Source organism: Pseudorca crassidens, unplaced genomic scaffold (assembly GCF_039906515.1).
Source record: "Pseudorca crassidens isolate mPseCra1 unplaced genomic scaffold, mPseCra1.hap1 Scaffold_64, whole genome shotgun sequence".
Taxonomy (NCBI): Eukaryota; Metazoa; Chordata; class Mammalia; order Artiodactyla; family Delphinidae; genus Pseudorca; species Pseudorca crassidens.
In genome coordinates, this window is record NW_027136316.1 from 839,758 (window position 1) to 855,526 (window position 15,769).

Below are 15,769 nucleotides of genomic sequence, written 5' to 3' on the forward strand. Positions count from 1 at the left end.
CGTTCTCAATACTTACTTACCCTATAACTGCTAGTTGGTACTTTGGGACTTCATCAAATTCTGCCTCTTCCCACTTCCCTCCTCTGGTAACCGAAAATCTGATCTTTTTCTATGAGTGTTTTGTTGTTTTATTTTTTTTTTCCCCACATGTAAGCTTGGTCTGACTTCTCTCACTTAGTATAACGCCCTCAAGGTCCATCCATATTTTCACCAATGGCGGGATTTCCTTCTTTCTTATGGCTGAATATTACTCCTTTTTCTAAATATATCACAAAGTTTATATCCACTCATCTGTTGATAGACACACGTTTTTTCCATGTCTTGGCTATTGTAAACACTGCTGCTATGAACATGGAGGTGCAGATATCTCTTCAACATAGTGTTTGTAATTCTTTTAATATATTCCCATAGTTTAAAATGCTGGACCATATGGTAGCCCTATTAAATTTTGAGGATCTTCTCTAGTGTTTTCCATAGAGGCTGAACCAATTTATAAGACAACCAAAAGCATACAAATCATCCATTTTCTCCACATCTTTGCTAGCATTTGCTAGCAGATCTCTTGTCTCTTTGATGAATTCCATTCTAACAGTCCTGAGGTGATATCTCATTGTGGTTTTGATTTAATTTCCCTGATGTGTAGTGACGTTGAATACATTTTCATGTATTTGTTGTACATTCACATATCTTCTTTGGAAAAATGTCTGTTGGGGTCTTTGGCACAGGTTTTAATTGGCTTATTTTGTGCTACTGAGTTCTATAATGTATTTTGGATATCAACCCCTTATTTGGTGTAAGGTTTGCAAATATTATTTTTGATCACATAGGCTCTTTTCATCTTGTTGATTATATATTTTGCTGTGTAGCAGACTTTTAGTTTGATATAGTTCCACTTGCTAATTTTTTAAATTGTTGCTTGTGCTTAAGGTATCATCAAAAATAATATTTAAGACCTGTGTTAAAAAATTTTTTATTGTTTTCTTCTAGGAGTTTTATGGCCTCCCGTCTTTACCTTATCTTATTTCTATTTAATTGTCATGAGTGGTGTTAGACAGGAGTCTAGCTTTATTATTTTGCATGTAACTATGCAGTTTTTCAAGCACTGTTTAATGAACAGATTGTCTCTCCACCGAGTGTTCCTGACTGTCTTATCAAATATTAGTTCACCTTATATGTATAGATTTATATCTGGATTCTCAGTTCTATTCCATTGTTGTGTATGCCTTTTTACATGACAATACCATACTATTTACATTACTATAGTTTATAATACAGTTTGATAACATGGAATGTGATACCTCCAGGTTTGTTGTTTTTTCTCATGATCGCATTGCATATACAAGTTCTTTTGTGATTCCTCATACATTTCTCTGTTGTTTTATTCTACTTTAAAAAATGCCATTGGATTTTGATAGGAATTGCATTAAATCCATAGATGGCTTTAGGTGGTGTGGACATTTTAAAAATATTAATTCTTCCAATCATGAACAAGGGATAACTTTACATTTATTTCTGTCTTTTGCAATTTTTTTCATCAATGTATTGTAGCTTGTATTGTAGATATCTTTCAACTCCTTAGATAAATTTATTCCTTATTATTTTATTAGTTTGGATGCTCTTATAAATAGAATGGTTTTCTTTTTTCCGATCATTGTTAGTATATAGAAATATGACTGATTTTTGCATTTTAAGTTTTTATTCTGCAACTTTACTGATTATGTTGATTAGTTTTAATAGATTTTTGGTGAAGTTTTTCAGTTTCTATATATAAAATCATGTTATCTTAAAATAGACACATTTTTACTTCTTAATCTCCAATTTTGATGCCTTTTATTTCTCTTCCTTGACTGATTGCCCTGGCTAGGACTTCCATTACTATGCTGAATGAGTGGTGAGAGTAGACTCCCTTGTCTTGTTTCTGATATTAGACAAAAATTTCACACTTTCATTTTTGAGTGTGCTTTGAACTGCGACTTTGTCATATTTGGCCTTTTTTTAAAAAAAATATTTACTTTTGGCTGCATTGGGTCCTTGCTTCTGCATGCGGGTTTTCTCTAGTTGCAGTAAGTGGCAGCTACTCTTTATTGTGGTGCGTGGGCTTCTCATTGCAGTGGCTTCCCTTGTTGCTGAGCATGGGCTCTAGGCATGTGGGCTTCAGTAGTTGTGGCACACAGGCTCAGTAGTTGTGGCTCACGGGCTCTAGAGCGCATGCTTAGTAGTTGTGGCGCATGGGCTTAGTTGCTCCTTAGCATGTGAGATCTTCCCGGACCAGGGCTTGAACCCATGTCCCCTGCATTGGCTGGCAGATTCTTAACCACTGTGCCACCAGGGAAGTCCCGATATTTAGCCTTTATTATGTTGAGTTACATTCATTTTATACCTCACTTAACAAATGCTTTTTCTGTGCCTATTGATATTATATTTTTCCTTTGTTCTATTAATATGATGCATCCCATTTATTTGATTTGCTAGTATTTATTCAGAATTTTTAAATCTATATTCATCAGTGTTATTGGCCTGTAATTGGCAGTGTTCATTTCAGATTATTTTATCAAAGAAATCCTGGCCTCGTAAATTGAGCTTGGGAGTTTTCTCTCCTTATCCATTTTTCTCTTTCTTTTTTGAAGACTTTTAGGATTGGCATTAATGCATTAAATATTTGGTAAAATTTACCAGTGAAGCCATTTGATCTTGAGTTTTTCTTCATTTGAAGAGTTTTCATTACTGATTTAATTTCCATACTACTAATTGCTTCATTTAGATTTTCTCTTTCTTCCTAATTCACTTTTGATGGGTTGTATCTTTCTAAGAATTTTTTCCATTTATCTAGGTTGCCCAGTTTTTTAGCATATAGTAGTTCAAAGTAACATGTTATCCTTCTTATCTCTGTAGTGGTGTTGTAATGTCTTCTCTTTTATTTATAATTTTGTTGATTTGGGTCTTCTCTCCTTTTCCTTGGTTAGTCTAGCTAAAGGTTCGAAATTTTATCTTTTAATGAAGCAACTCTTAGTATCACTCTTCTTTTCTATTGTTTTCCTCTTCTCTATCACACTGATTTCTTCTGTAATCTTTATAATTTTCTTGCTTCTGCTAATTTTGGGCTCAGTTTTGTCTTTTTCCACGTCCTTGAACTGAAGAATTAGGTTTTTTATTTGAGATATTTCTTAATTCGGAAGGTAAGCATTTGTTGCAATAAACCTCCCTCTTAACACTCCTTTGCTGCATCCCATAGCTTTTAGTATACTGTGTTTCCATCTCAGTTTTTCTCCATATACTGTGTTATTTCTTCTTAAATTTATTCTTTGATAAATTAGTTGGTTAGGAGAGTGTTGATCAATTTTTTTGTATTAGTTAGAGTTCCAGTTTTCCTCCTGTTATTGATTTCTAGTTTAATAATATTTTCAGATAATATACTTGGTGTAAATTAAGTCTTCCTGAATTTATTAAGATTTGATATGTGGTCTGTCATATGGTCTTTGTTAGAAATTATTTTTTCTGCACTTGAGAAGACTGTGTATTCAGCGTATGTTGGAGAGAATGTTCTGTATATGACTCTTATGATCATTTGGCTTTTAGTGTTGTTCACATCAACTGATTCTTTTTTTTTAACTGAAATACAGTTGAGTTACAATGTTGTATTAATTTTTGTCATATAGCAATGTGTCTCAGTTATACACTTATATACATCTGTTTTATATTCTTTTCCATTATGGTTTATCTCAGGATATTGAATATCCTGTTCCCTGTGCTATGCAGTAGGACATTGTTTTTTATCCATTCTATATGTAAGAGTTTGCAGCTACTAACCCCAAACTCTCAGTCCATCCTTCCCCAACTCCCTCCCCCTTGGTAACCACAAGTCTGTTCTCTATGTCTGTGAGTTAGTTTTGTTTCGTAGATAGGTTCATTTGTGTCATATTTTAGATTTCACATATAAGTAATACCATATAACATTTGTCTTTATCTTTATGGCTTACTTCACTTAGTATGTTAATCTCTAGTTGCATCCATGTTGCTGCAAAAGGCATTATTTCATTCTTTTTACGGCTGAGTAATATTCCATTGTATATTTGTACCACATCTTCTGTATCCATTCATCTGTTAATGGATATTTAAGTTGCTTGCTTGTCTTAGCTATTAGAAACAGTGCTTCTATGAACATTGAGGTGCATGTATCTTTTCGAATTATGGTTTTCTCCAGATATATGCCCAAGAGTGGGATTGCAGGACCATAAGGCAACTTTATTTATAGGAACCTCCATACTGTTCTCCATAGTGGCTGTGTCAATTTATATTCCCACCAACAGTGTAGGAGGGTTCCCTTTTCTCCACACCCCCTCCTGTGTTTCTTATTTGCAGACATTTGATGATGGCCATTCTGCCTGGTGTGAGGTGGTACCTCATTGTAGTTTTAATTTGCATTTCTCTAATAATTAGTGATGATGGGCAACCTTTCATGTGCCTATTGGCCATCTGTATGTCTTCTTGGGAGAAATGTCTCTTTAAGTCTTCTGCCCATTTTTTGATTTGTTTTTTCGTTTCTTTGTTATTGAGTTGTATGAGCTTTTTGTATATTTTGGAAATTAAGCCCTCGTTGGTCACATCATTTGGAAATATTTTCTCCTAGTCTGTATGTTGTCTTTTCATTTTGTTTATGGTTTCTTTTGCTGTAAGAAAACTTATAAGTTTAAGTGGGTCCCATTTGTTTATTTTTGCTTTTATTTCTATTGCCTTGGGAGACTGACCTAAGAAAACACTGGTACAATTTATGACAGAGAATGTTTGGCTATGTTCCCTTTTAGGAGTTTTATGGTGTTATGTGTTATATTTAAGCCTTTAAGCCATTGTGAGTTTATTCTTGTGTATGGTGGGAGAGTGTTCTAATTTAATTGATTTGCATGAACCAACTTTTCCAACACCTCTTGCTGAAGAGACAATCTTTTCCCCCATTGTCTATTCTTCATCAGAGATGAATTGACCATGGTTCTGTGGGTTTATTTCTGGGCTCTCTATTCTGTTCCATTGATCCATATGTCTGTTTTTGTTCCAATACCAGGCTGTTTTGATTAGCATTGTAGCATTGTCTGAAGACTGGGAGGGTTATGCCTCCTGCTTTGTTCTTTTTCCTCAGGATTGCTTTGGCAATTCTGGGTCTTTATGGTTCCATATACATTTTAGGGTTATTTGTTTTAGTTTTGTGAAAAAATGTCATGTGTAATTTGATAGTGATCACATTAAACCTGTAGACTGCTTTGGGTAGTATGGACTTTGTCATTTTAAACAGCTGCAGCCTGTTCTCACTGTCAGTGGAACCAGCTCCCCTCTGGAAGCAGGTGTCCATGCAAGGCTCTTAGAAATAAGACAGACAACACTACCCACGTGGACTCTTCATACACACCTCTGACCAATGCACCTTTGCTTTCTAGAAGTAACCTCCTTAATCAAGTGGGTGGCATCTGGGGATGAGGCAGCAATCATCCTCCAGGAAGAGTCGGTGCCCCTCCTACCACTGAGGAATGAGTGGTCCTGTGCCTCATTCCCACCAAGGGTTCCAGTTTCAGGAGTTTGGGGAGCTTTTGTTTTGCTGCTTTAGTGGATGAGAAATGACACATAACCCATTGTCTCCTTTTCACTTCTCTTCTGATGAGTGAGGCTGAACTTTTGTCACTTTCAGTTATTTCCAGAATGCAGCCACTTTTCCCAGTTCTGGGGGAGACCACTGAACATGCCTTCCTGGGTGTTCCCAGCCACAGACTGTGATCCACATGCAGCGATGAAACTCTTTCTGCAAGTACTAAGTAGCTAGTGACTGGGTTCTGTCCAACAGAATGTAGAAAATCAGGGGAGGTCAGTGTTAAGATTCATTGACAGAACCTCTGTCACTTCTATTTCACTTGCTGCATCCTGTGTTCTCTCTCTGTTTCTGTCTGTCTGTCTCTCCTATCCCTGGACCTGGGGAAGCCTGCATGGGTGTTACTAGGTGCCATATGGAGAGTCCCACATAGGAGAGAACACAGGGAAGTCCCAGGCCTCCAGGCAGAGGCACTAGGCCCTCAGCTCAGACTGCATCCTGCCAGTACCCATCTCAGTGAGTCTTCGAGAAAATCCTCCCTTGTGGAGTGACAACTGAGACCTCAGCCCCAGCTTCATAGAGACCTTGAGTCGAGGGCACTGAGCTAAGTGCTGTGGGAGCTCAGGAGTAGCTAGGTGTATGTATTTTGTATGTTGGGAAACCCTCCATATGATCTGCAGTAAATCAGACAATCTGTAGCATAGAGCAGGTCTACTCAATGTTATGTAAAAACAACCACAAAGATAATGCATATTAATAAAGGTAAGAAAATGCACTAAAAACAATAATAGTGACAATTATGATGATATTACCAGTACTACTGTTAAAGAGAAAAATAAACATAGAAAGATTGCAGATTTGCGTACAGACTCCTCTAAGTAAATTTCAGGGTACCTATATCAGATGTCCTCTGGGGTATTTTAGAGTCAGAATGCTAGGTTTGCACAAAGAAATTTGTTCTGAGAGGAGAAAACAGGCAGGTGATCCTGGGTCAGCAGGGAGGATGATATGTTGGCACAAACAGTGCAGGGGCTCCCTGGGGGAGTTAGAAAAAGAAATGATTACTTGAGCAGGCAAGTCACCATCTCTATGTCTGCCAGTGCTGCACCAGCTTTTCCTGGACCCCTGAGTGAATTTGGAACATGTCCCTAGGTTCAGGCATGCCAGTGATACTCTCCTTACTCCTCACTTATCACAATGTCAGTTCCTGGGCTGACTTTTCTAATTCGGAGGACTAGACTCCAGGAGGGACACCCTCTCCAGCCTTCCCAGGAGACGTGAGAGTGGTTCCTGGCACAGAGTTGAGGTGGAAAATCCTGTGCTGAGTCTGGCAGGACAAGGGTATCTTCCAGGGCTCTTGCACTGGTCCCTCTTTTTGGTCACTTAAGAGGACTTAAACATTGTACTAGAGGCTCAGGAAAGTCAAGAATGTCCTCCCTGGGGTTCACAGTAACAACTGTCCCTTCCTCCACTGGGTAAGTCTGAGTATCTCAGGAGGCTCTCTGACCCACAAGTACCCATAAGTACAGCAGGAACCAGGAAGCACCATGTGTATGTAAGTCTGTTGAAAACCCTCCACAATACTCTTCAGTAAATTGGATACATTCATGAGCAGAGAAACTTAATAAGAAATGCAATAACAACAATAGTGATAAATAATAATATCGATAGTGATTACTATCATAAAGAAATTAATTGTACTACTACCAATCATAATACTAATAAACTTAAGGACTGAGGGATTACAGACTTCCCTTATTGAATGACAAGTTTCTTGGAGTATTTTGAAATCAGAGTCCGAGTTTAGCACATGCTTTGGAGCCACAGTTGTAGGTTTGCATAGTGAAGGTATAAATAGAGCAAAACTAAACAGCAGCAGGTAAAAGAAATCCATGGGAGGACTTGGGCTGACTTAAGTCTCATATTCCAAGCCCAGAGGAGAGCACTATGTAGAAGAGAAAAGTTGATCCTGGGCTTTCCTGACACATGGATCCAGCAAATCTCATGAGTTCTGATGACTGATGTCTGCGGCTCTAACCCGGGAAAGAAAAGCAGGACTCCAGATACACCTTCAATACGTGAAAAAAACACGTAAAATGTACATGGAGCTTCAACTCTATCTCTACCCTCACTGCCTGACAATTGACAAAGTGGCAGATCAGGGCTATTGATTGCATTTTGATGCATCTACAGACTTACTTGGAATTGGGAAGAGAAGATTACTTATGAATTTGCATGTAAAATTTTTATAATAACCTATCCGAAAGTTGAATTACTACTTCCTTGGGAAATTGATAGGTTATTTTACACAACACCTCATATGTTTCCTTTAGTAATATTTGTTCACAGTATATATATTTCTGAATATGTATGAAAGGCACATGCCGTATCAGCCCAGAGGAGCCATTGACGGGGCTTTAGAGATCAGTGACCTTTGAGCTCGTGTTTGTAGAACTCACTCATAAAGAGTAGGACCTGCTGGACACATTGCAGACAAAGATGTACACAGATGTGATGCTGGAGGACGCCCGTTGTCTCATCTTCTGAGTGCGTCTCTCAATATTTATTTACTTCCTTATGCATGTCTTATTGAGATAGGCTCTACAGCTTCCACATATGCTGCTGCACTCTTGGCCCTAACTCATGCTTCTGTAGCACTTAGAGCAACCTGGAACGAATGTGTTCCTTTACTAATCACAGCACATGTGCCCCTTCATGGAGATACAGTCTCCATTACCACAATCGCACGTACTCCTTACTAGTCTGCCACCAACACACATAATAATGCTGGACACAGATAAGGGCTATTTTATGTAACAGACAAGTGACTTTATGTTGCTAAGTAATTCTTCTGCTCGGGGGACTATTATGAGGTTTGAACACAGCAAAAAACACATAACAGCTTGTATCCCCCTTTCTACATGAACTCCAAGTAATAATCTCATGGGTCTTATGTTTATTGGATTCTGTTAGAAAGCAGTGTTAACCATATTATGAAAACGTTGCTTCCTTCTTGGCTGAGACGTCTAGGCAGCGTGCAGACTGTTTTTCCTCTTGGGCAGAACAGCAGCAGCCAGAGACTTTTACTGTCTTTGAGTGAAGTGTCGGGTGACAACCTTCAGTGTTTCCCTTCTTCAGCGTGCTCGAACCTGCACTGCCATTGATGCCCTCACACTTGAGCCTTAGCATGTTGTCCTGCACTTGCATTGCATGCACTGTTCTCAACACAGAACTTTAAATCCATCTAGCATTTCCCACATGTATCAGGGCATCAGCTCTGCAAACCAGATGTAATTTCCCAGTTGGAGCAAGAAGAGTAGGTGTGGAGGGAAGAGGAGGGTTTCCCCAGGCTGGGATCCAAGTCAGCTCCAGACACATGTGCTCTGTGTGGGGAGGGAGCAGGACACTTGGAATGTCAACTGGAGGTGGCTCGACTAAAGGATATTTTTAGAAATGTATGTGAAGCCACTGAGTCAAATTATCCAGATTCTGTCATTATGCATCACACATCAATTTCTCTTCACGTTTCCCCCTGTACTTTTCACCTCAGAGAAGCAAAATTCCTGTCCTCGTAGAAGTTAAAATTTCATGTTTTTGTCTCTGCCATGGTCCCTTTAATAATTTTTCCTCTCATATTCCCTGTAGCGTCTGAATATATTTTATTTTTCTTTTACCTAAACACTGAACATCTTATTAACATTTTTCTAAACCATGTTTCTATTCACTGGTGTATTTCTCAAATTCATGTTTTTTCCCCATGTAATGTACTTTTCAACAATTTAATCCCCCTAATGTCACATGTGTCGTTTCTTATTTATTTAATTTAATTATTATTTTTGCCTTATTTCAAGCAAAAATTGTGACCATTAAAAGCAAGAAATGATATTCAGGCAAGTTATTTCCCTGCGGACCAATGTAGCTGTAAGAAAATAGTAAATTTATTCAGGTGTGAACTCTGGTCATCCGCATGTGAAACCTGGGAATGAGGTAAGTGAGGAATTCAGCAGATTCATAGAACTCAGTTATGGTGCAGTGTAAACACTAGCCCAACATAAAGTGTTCACTTTATAGACTAAATTAGACTAAATTTTGATGATATCTAGTAGAAATGTTACAAAGAGGGGATGTCCATGCAGAAGATTTACATACTATGTGTATGTAACTGACATGGAGATCATTTTAACTGGAGAATATCATTGAATAGACTTACATACACATGATTTTTCACAGCATAGAAAACAATTTTACTGTAATGAATGAAGGAGAGCCCTGAGGGATTTTTAATTCCTTAGTCAACATTGAATCCTCACACTGGATCTATCAATGCTAAAATCAAACTGAAAAGCCAGAGTTCATATCAAAATTCTCAGACATGAAAAACTCTTATCAAGAATGTTTTACCACACATTTCAGCTATGAATTCATAATTTTGGCTAATAACCTCTTATTTTATAAATAAGTAGAATAAAATTATTGATTTGTTAAGTTGTCTTGAAATGATAAATACAAAAGTTTGTAACAATAAGTACTTTTGTAAATAGGTTAGCATTAAGAAATATATATAAACAAAGTTATATGTGACAATTATTATGATCCACTTAATTGTGATTGTCAGTAAGATTATCTGTTGCTTTCTCATCAGAAATTTTGCAGGCCAGAAGAAAGTGAAATGATATGCTTAAAGCATGGCGGGAACTACCTACCAACAATTCTATATCTTACAATATTATTCTTCAAACATGAGGAAAATTAGAGACAGTCTCAGGCAAAACCTGAAGGAGTTCAGTACCATAATACCTATCCTTCAAGAAATGCTAAAGGGAGTACTTCAAGTTCAAATGGAAGGACACCAGAAACTTGAGGCCATATAAAAAAATATATTTCTCTTATAAAGGTAAATAAATGGACCAAATAGAAGAAAAAATCTTTAATTTTGACTTGTAACTACAATTTTTATTTCTAGGATATTTTTTAAAACCAAAATATTAAAATATAAATGTATTGCTATTGCATGATTTTTTCCCCTAAAATTCATATGTTAAAAATAAAACCTCCAAATGTGGTGGTATTAGGATGTAGGGCCTTTGGGGGGTGCTCAGGTTATGAGGGCAGAGCCTCCAGGAATAGGATTTGTGTGCTTTTATTTATTTTAAAATATGTATTTATTTACTTATTTGGCTGCATTCGCTCTTAGTTGCAGCACGTGGGATCTTTGTTGTGACGCACAGGCTTCATATCTAGCTGTGGCATGGGGGCTCGGTAGTTGCAGCACACAGGCTCTGTAGTTGTGGCAGACAGGCTCTAGAGCCAGCATACACGCTCAATAGTTGCGGCATATGGGCTTAGTTGCCCTTTGGCATGTGGGATATTAGTTCTCTGAACAGGGATCGAACCCATGTCCCCTGCATTGGAAGGCATATTCTTAACCACTGGTCTACCAGGGAAGTCTCTTGTGTGCTTTTAAAAGAGACCTCAGAGAGCTCTCTAGCCCCTTCCTCCAGGTGATGATATAATGAAAAGTCTATGACTCAGAAAAGACCTTTACCTAACCACCTTGATCTCACACTTCAGCCTCCAGAACCATAAGAAATAAACTTCTGTTTATAAGCTACCCAAGCTGTGGCATTTTGTTATAGCATCCCCAAATAACTAATTCGTACATCTACATTAACAGAAAACAATGTATACATATGTGCCTTGTGACATTAATAATATGTAATTAATGTGTAATGTAATAGGAGATGTAATAGAGATTTTGCATGTGATTAAAATTATGTTGATATCAGTTTAAGCTAGTTTGATAGGATTTTATATGTAATCTCCATGGTGTCCACAAATTTAATATCTATAGAATATACACAGAAGGAAATTAAATGTAAGTCAAGTCAGGGGACTTTCCTGGTGGTCCAGTGGTGAAGACTCAACGCTCCCAATGCAGGGGGCCTGGGCTCAGTCCCTGGTCAGGGAACTAGATCCCACTTGCCACACCTAAGAGTTCGTATGCTACAAAGAAGATCAAAGTTCCCCCATGCCACAACTAAGACCTGGCACAGCCAAAGAAATTAATTTTAAAAATGAGTCAGTACAAAGAGTAAGAACAAAGGACGTCAGTATGTGAGAAAATGTGGGACAGAAAAGCTATATGACATTACAGAAAACAAATTGGCAATTAAATGTCATTTCATATCAGTAATTTATATATATATATATATATATATATATATATATATATATATATATATATATATATATATATAGCTTAAACTCATCAGTTAAAAAACAAAGATGTCCCTAGCCTTTATCCGGCATCCGGGCCTGGAGGGGCTGCTCTGAAGACGGGCGAGCAGCATGGAGGCCCGCGGCGAATCCCAGCCTGACACGAGTTGTTCGTCGTTTTCCTGGGACGGCTCCGGGGTCTCGGTGTCCAGGGAGGTGCTGACGGCGGGCAGTGTCGGCCACGGAGGTATACGGGACAAGTTGGTCATCAACTCCAAGCCTAATTCCAGAAAGAATTCCACTCTTCAAAAAGTTCGGAAAAAGAGGAGTCCCCTATTGGACCAAGTACAGAGCTTTCTCCCACAGATGGCTCAGGCAAACGAAAAGCTAAGGAAAGAAATGGCAGCTGCACCACCTGGTCATTTCAATATTGAAAATATTGACACTCTCGGAAAAGTTATGCAAATGGTTATGGCCTTGTTTGAGATGAATCAGTCTGATTCAAAAGAGGAGGACAGTTCAGAAGAGAATTCACAAGGCAGTTCAGAGGACAGTTCAAAATTTGAGGATGAAGATGATAGCACCTCTTCTGAAGGTGAAGTCACCATCGATACCATTAAGCTTCCTAATTCAGAAGATGGAAAAGGCAAAATAGAGGTTCTGGACCGTCCTGCCAGTGAAAAAAAAGAAAACAGGGACATAAACAATCTGAGAAACAGGTGATAGTTCCCGCTAATTCTGTGAAAAAGAATGTGGCTTGCTGGTTATTTTGCATTTCAGATACCTATGGTGCCTGTTTGCAAAAATGAATGTATTTTGCTTCTTGGAGAAACAAGCTAGCTTTTAAAGAGTTGGAAGAGATAGCATTTGGGGATCTTCTAAGAGCAGACTGTTTTTGATCTCATGCTAAAGAGATTTAGTTTAGAAAGCTTAACTTTATGTATGGTGATGAGTGAATTTGTTGACATCCTCTTTCATCAACATAGACTTCAGAAATCTCAAACTTATTTTAAAGTAAAAATACAAGTTACCCGTTTGTTTTTGTTTTAAATTGGCCTCTTGGGGCTTCCCTGGTGGTGCAGTGGTTGAGAGTCCGCCTGCCAATGCAGGGGACACGTGTTCATGCCCCGGTCCAGGAGGATCCCATACGCACGGAGCGGCTGGGCCCGTGAGCCATGGCCGCTAAGCCTGCACATCCGGAGCCTGTGATCCACAATGGGAGAGGCCACAGTAGTGAGAGGCCCGCGTACTGAAAAAAACAAAACAAAAAACAAACAAAAACTTATGTTGGGGTTTTTTTTAGGCTATTTTAAAGTCACATTTATTTGTTACCATCAAAATGGGTTCAGTGAGGGAGAATTTTTTTTTTAAACATCTTTATTGGAGTATAGTTTCTACATAATGTGTTGGTTTCTGCTCTGTAACAAAGTGAATCAGCTATATGTATACATGTGTGCCCATGTTCCCTCCCTCTTGCATCTCCCTTCCACCTTCCCTATCCCACCCTGAGGGAGAAATTTTTTACAAAGAAAAGAATTACTTATATTTAGATGCCCTCAGACATATCTACTTTAATTAAAAAAAAAATCCTTTCCAGTTTGAGCTGGAAAACTGGTGCTCTGTGGTTTAATCACTGTCAGTGACTCTGTAGCCTCTTAATGCATGTAAAATTTGCTGGCTGGAAAATTTTGTTTTTTTTGGTTTTCTTTTTCTCATAAAGGAATTTTTTGTTTGTTTCGGCTATTAACATTATTCTTTCCAGTTGCCCACAGTTTTGAAACCTATTCAATTGTAGAGAATAGGGACATCCCAGGAAAATAGGTCACAGTACATAAAATGGTAGTAATAGGTTTTCCCTTTCAAACGGCAAAATGATCCTGCATTGGAGTTGCCTTTCTGCCACATTCTTGATCTTATTTAACTTGTTTGGGACCTCATCTGCCATGGGACTGGCTTTGCTCAGGATATAGACCTGAGAGTTTAAAGGACTGTCTCCAAGTGCATTGAGCTCATGAGACTTTGTTGCCTAATATTTTAGGGGTTTGTTTTAACTATTTTTTCCTACTCCTCTCATTAGCTTATGACATCTTGTAAATACTCTGAGGATAATTCTCCAAGTTCCTTCTGGTATTTTTCATTGGGAATTGGAAATCGGCTGTGCACTCAAAGTATGCAGAAGTGAACAGATCTGGAAACGAGACTTCTCAGCTGCAAAGGGTATACTTTGTAGCACCAAACACAGCTGTGATGGATTACTGGTGTGACTATTTAAGGATTGTCTTCTACCAGATAATATTCATGCCACATTGTGGGAAGAGTTGTATTTGTCTGGTTCACTCCTTAGCTTGGTGCATGGTACACAGTAGGCACCGAATGATGTCGATAAATGTATTTACAGGTATATTGAGGATGTACAGGGCATTTTAAGCCATGTTATCCATGCGGATATGAAAGTGTAACTTCACTGGAAATACAAAGCCAAGTAGAAATAGTCTGATGGTCAGTGAAAGAGACTATTCAGTCTAGAATACATACTAGTGTGTAGAATTATATTTCTCTCCTGCCATGGCCTTCTCATATAATACAACTAGGTATTCTATACAGTTAAAGAAGTCAACTAAATTCAGTTCCTCTGGGCATTCTTATGACATAGGAGGAAAAGGAAAAACAAAAATTTAATATGTGATAGGGATGTCGTTTTAAGTTAAGTGTAAAATGGTTGAATTATTTAATACACAGAGTCAGGGGTGGCTGTTTTTAAACCAATTTGGATACTAAGATAAATTATGTAGGTCTTATAGATTTAAATATAAAGAAATAAAATAAGTTTCATACTAAAATATAGGTATTTAATAACATTAAAAGAAACAAAGATGGACAAGATAGACATAAAAAGGGTCCAACTATATGTTGTCTACAAGAGACTCACTCAGAAGTAAGGACATTCATATGCTGAAAGTGAAAATATTGGAAGAGATATTGCATGAGAACACTAAGCAAAGAGAAGAGGAGTGGCTCTTCTGCTTCTGCAGCTGAGGCTGTGGCCCCTACTCTTCAGGGAGTAAACAGAGGCAGGGGCAGGGGCTGGGCCACCCCTCCCACCCTCTGTACCCTGAGCCAGGGAAGTCAGAAGGACTTGGTCCCCCTCACGAGTTCCATTCTTCCTCCAATGAGAATGGTACTAATCAATAAGGACCAGGCTATAGAGTTGATTCACTTTGTTATAAAGCAGAAATTAACACACCAGTGTAAAGCAATTATACTCTATAAAGATGTTAAGAATAAAGAAAAATAATACCTAGGGAAAAGAGATGGTCCCCATGGAGAATGCCTATGTCCTAAGTTTATCTGCTGTCAGATTGGCTTGAGAAAGGGCAGGAGTTACATGATGTGCTCTCTCCTTTCAAATCCATTAACTTTTTCTTTCTTGATGCACACACACACACACACAAAACCAGTATAAAGCCCGTATATATAGAATGCTAAAGGGTTGGTCTATGAGCTTGGAAAGAGGGAAATAGAACACTTGAGGCCAACTGCAGCAATGTGTTTGTGTCTGTGCATGTGCATTACTAGGTGGAGGGTCCACAGTATCCATCAGATACTTAAGGGAGAACATATCTCCCAAGTGTTCTGGATTTTGTAAATTATCATAGGACAAGAGTCTTCAAGAAAAATCAGGTAGCTCTCTCACACACCACTCATTAAAGTAACAAATATTTATTGAGAGTCTCCAGGATTCCAGCATGTGGAATTTTCTGGAGACTAAGACGTGAAATGTATAAATTGCCACCTTCACCAAGTTTATAGCTCAGTGGAGGCAATAAGAATATCTCACATTTTTTCTATTTAAGTATGACTCAGGGTTTAAGGTAATTTTTCTGCATTGTGTCCACAGTGTCCCAGGACTGACGTCCTCCTCAAGCTCAGCACCTAGAACAGAGATCTGATTGAGCTAAACTGGTGATGCACCTGCTTCCC

At 38.2% G+C, this 15,769-nt stretch overlaps 1 long non-coding RNA gene and 1 pseudogene across 1 annotated transcript in view; one reads left to right on the top strand and one right to left on the bottom strand.

Annotated features, from left to right (window-relative positions):
* Nucleotides 1-15,769, bottom strand: part of LOC137218232 (uncharacterized) — a 1,013,945-nt gene that overhangs the window by 740,641 nt on the left and 257,535 nt on the right. The gene's annotated exons all lie outside the window — the stretch shown is intronic.
* LOC137218221 (NOP protein chaperone 1 pseudogene) lies at nt 11,881-12,818 on the top strand (annotated as a pseudogene).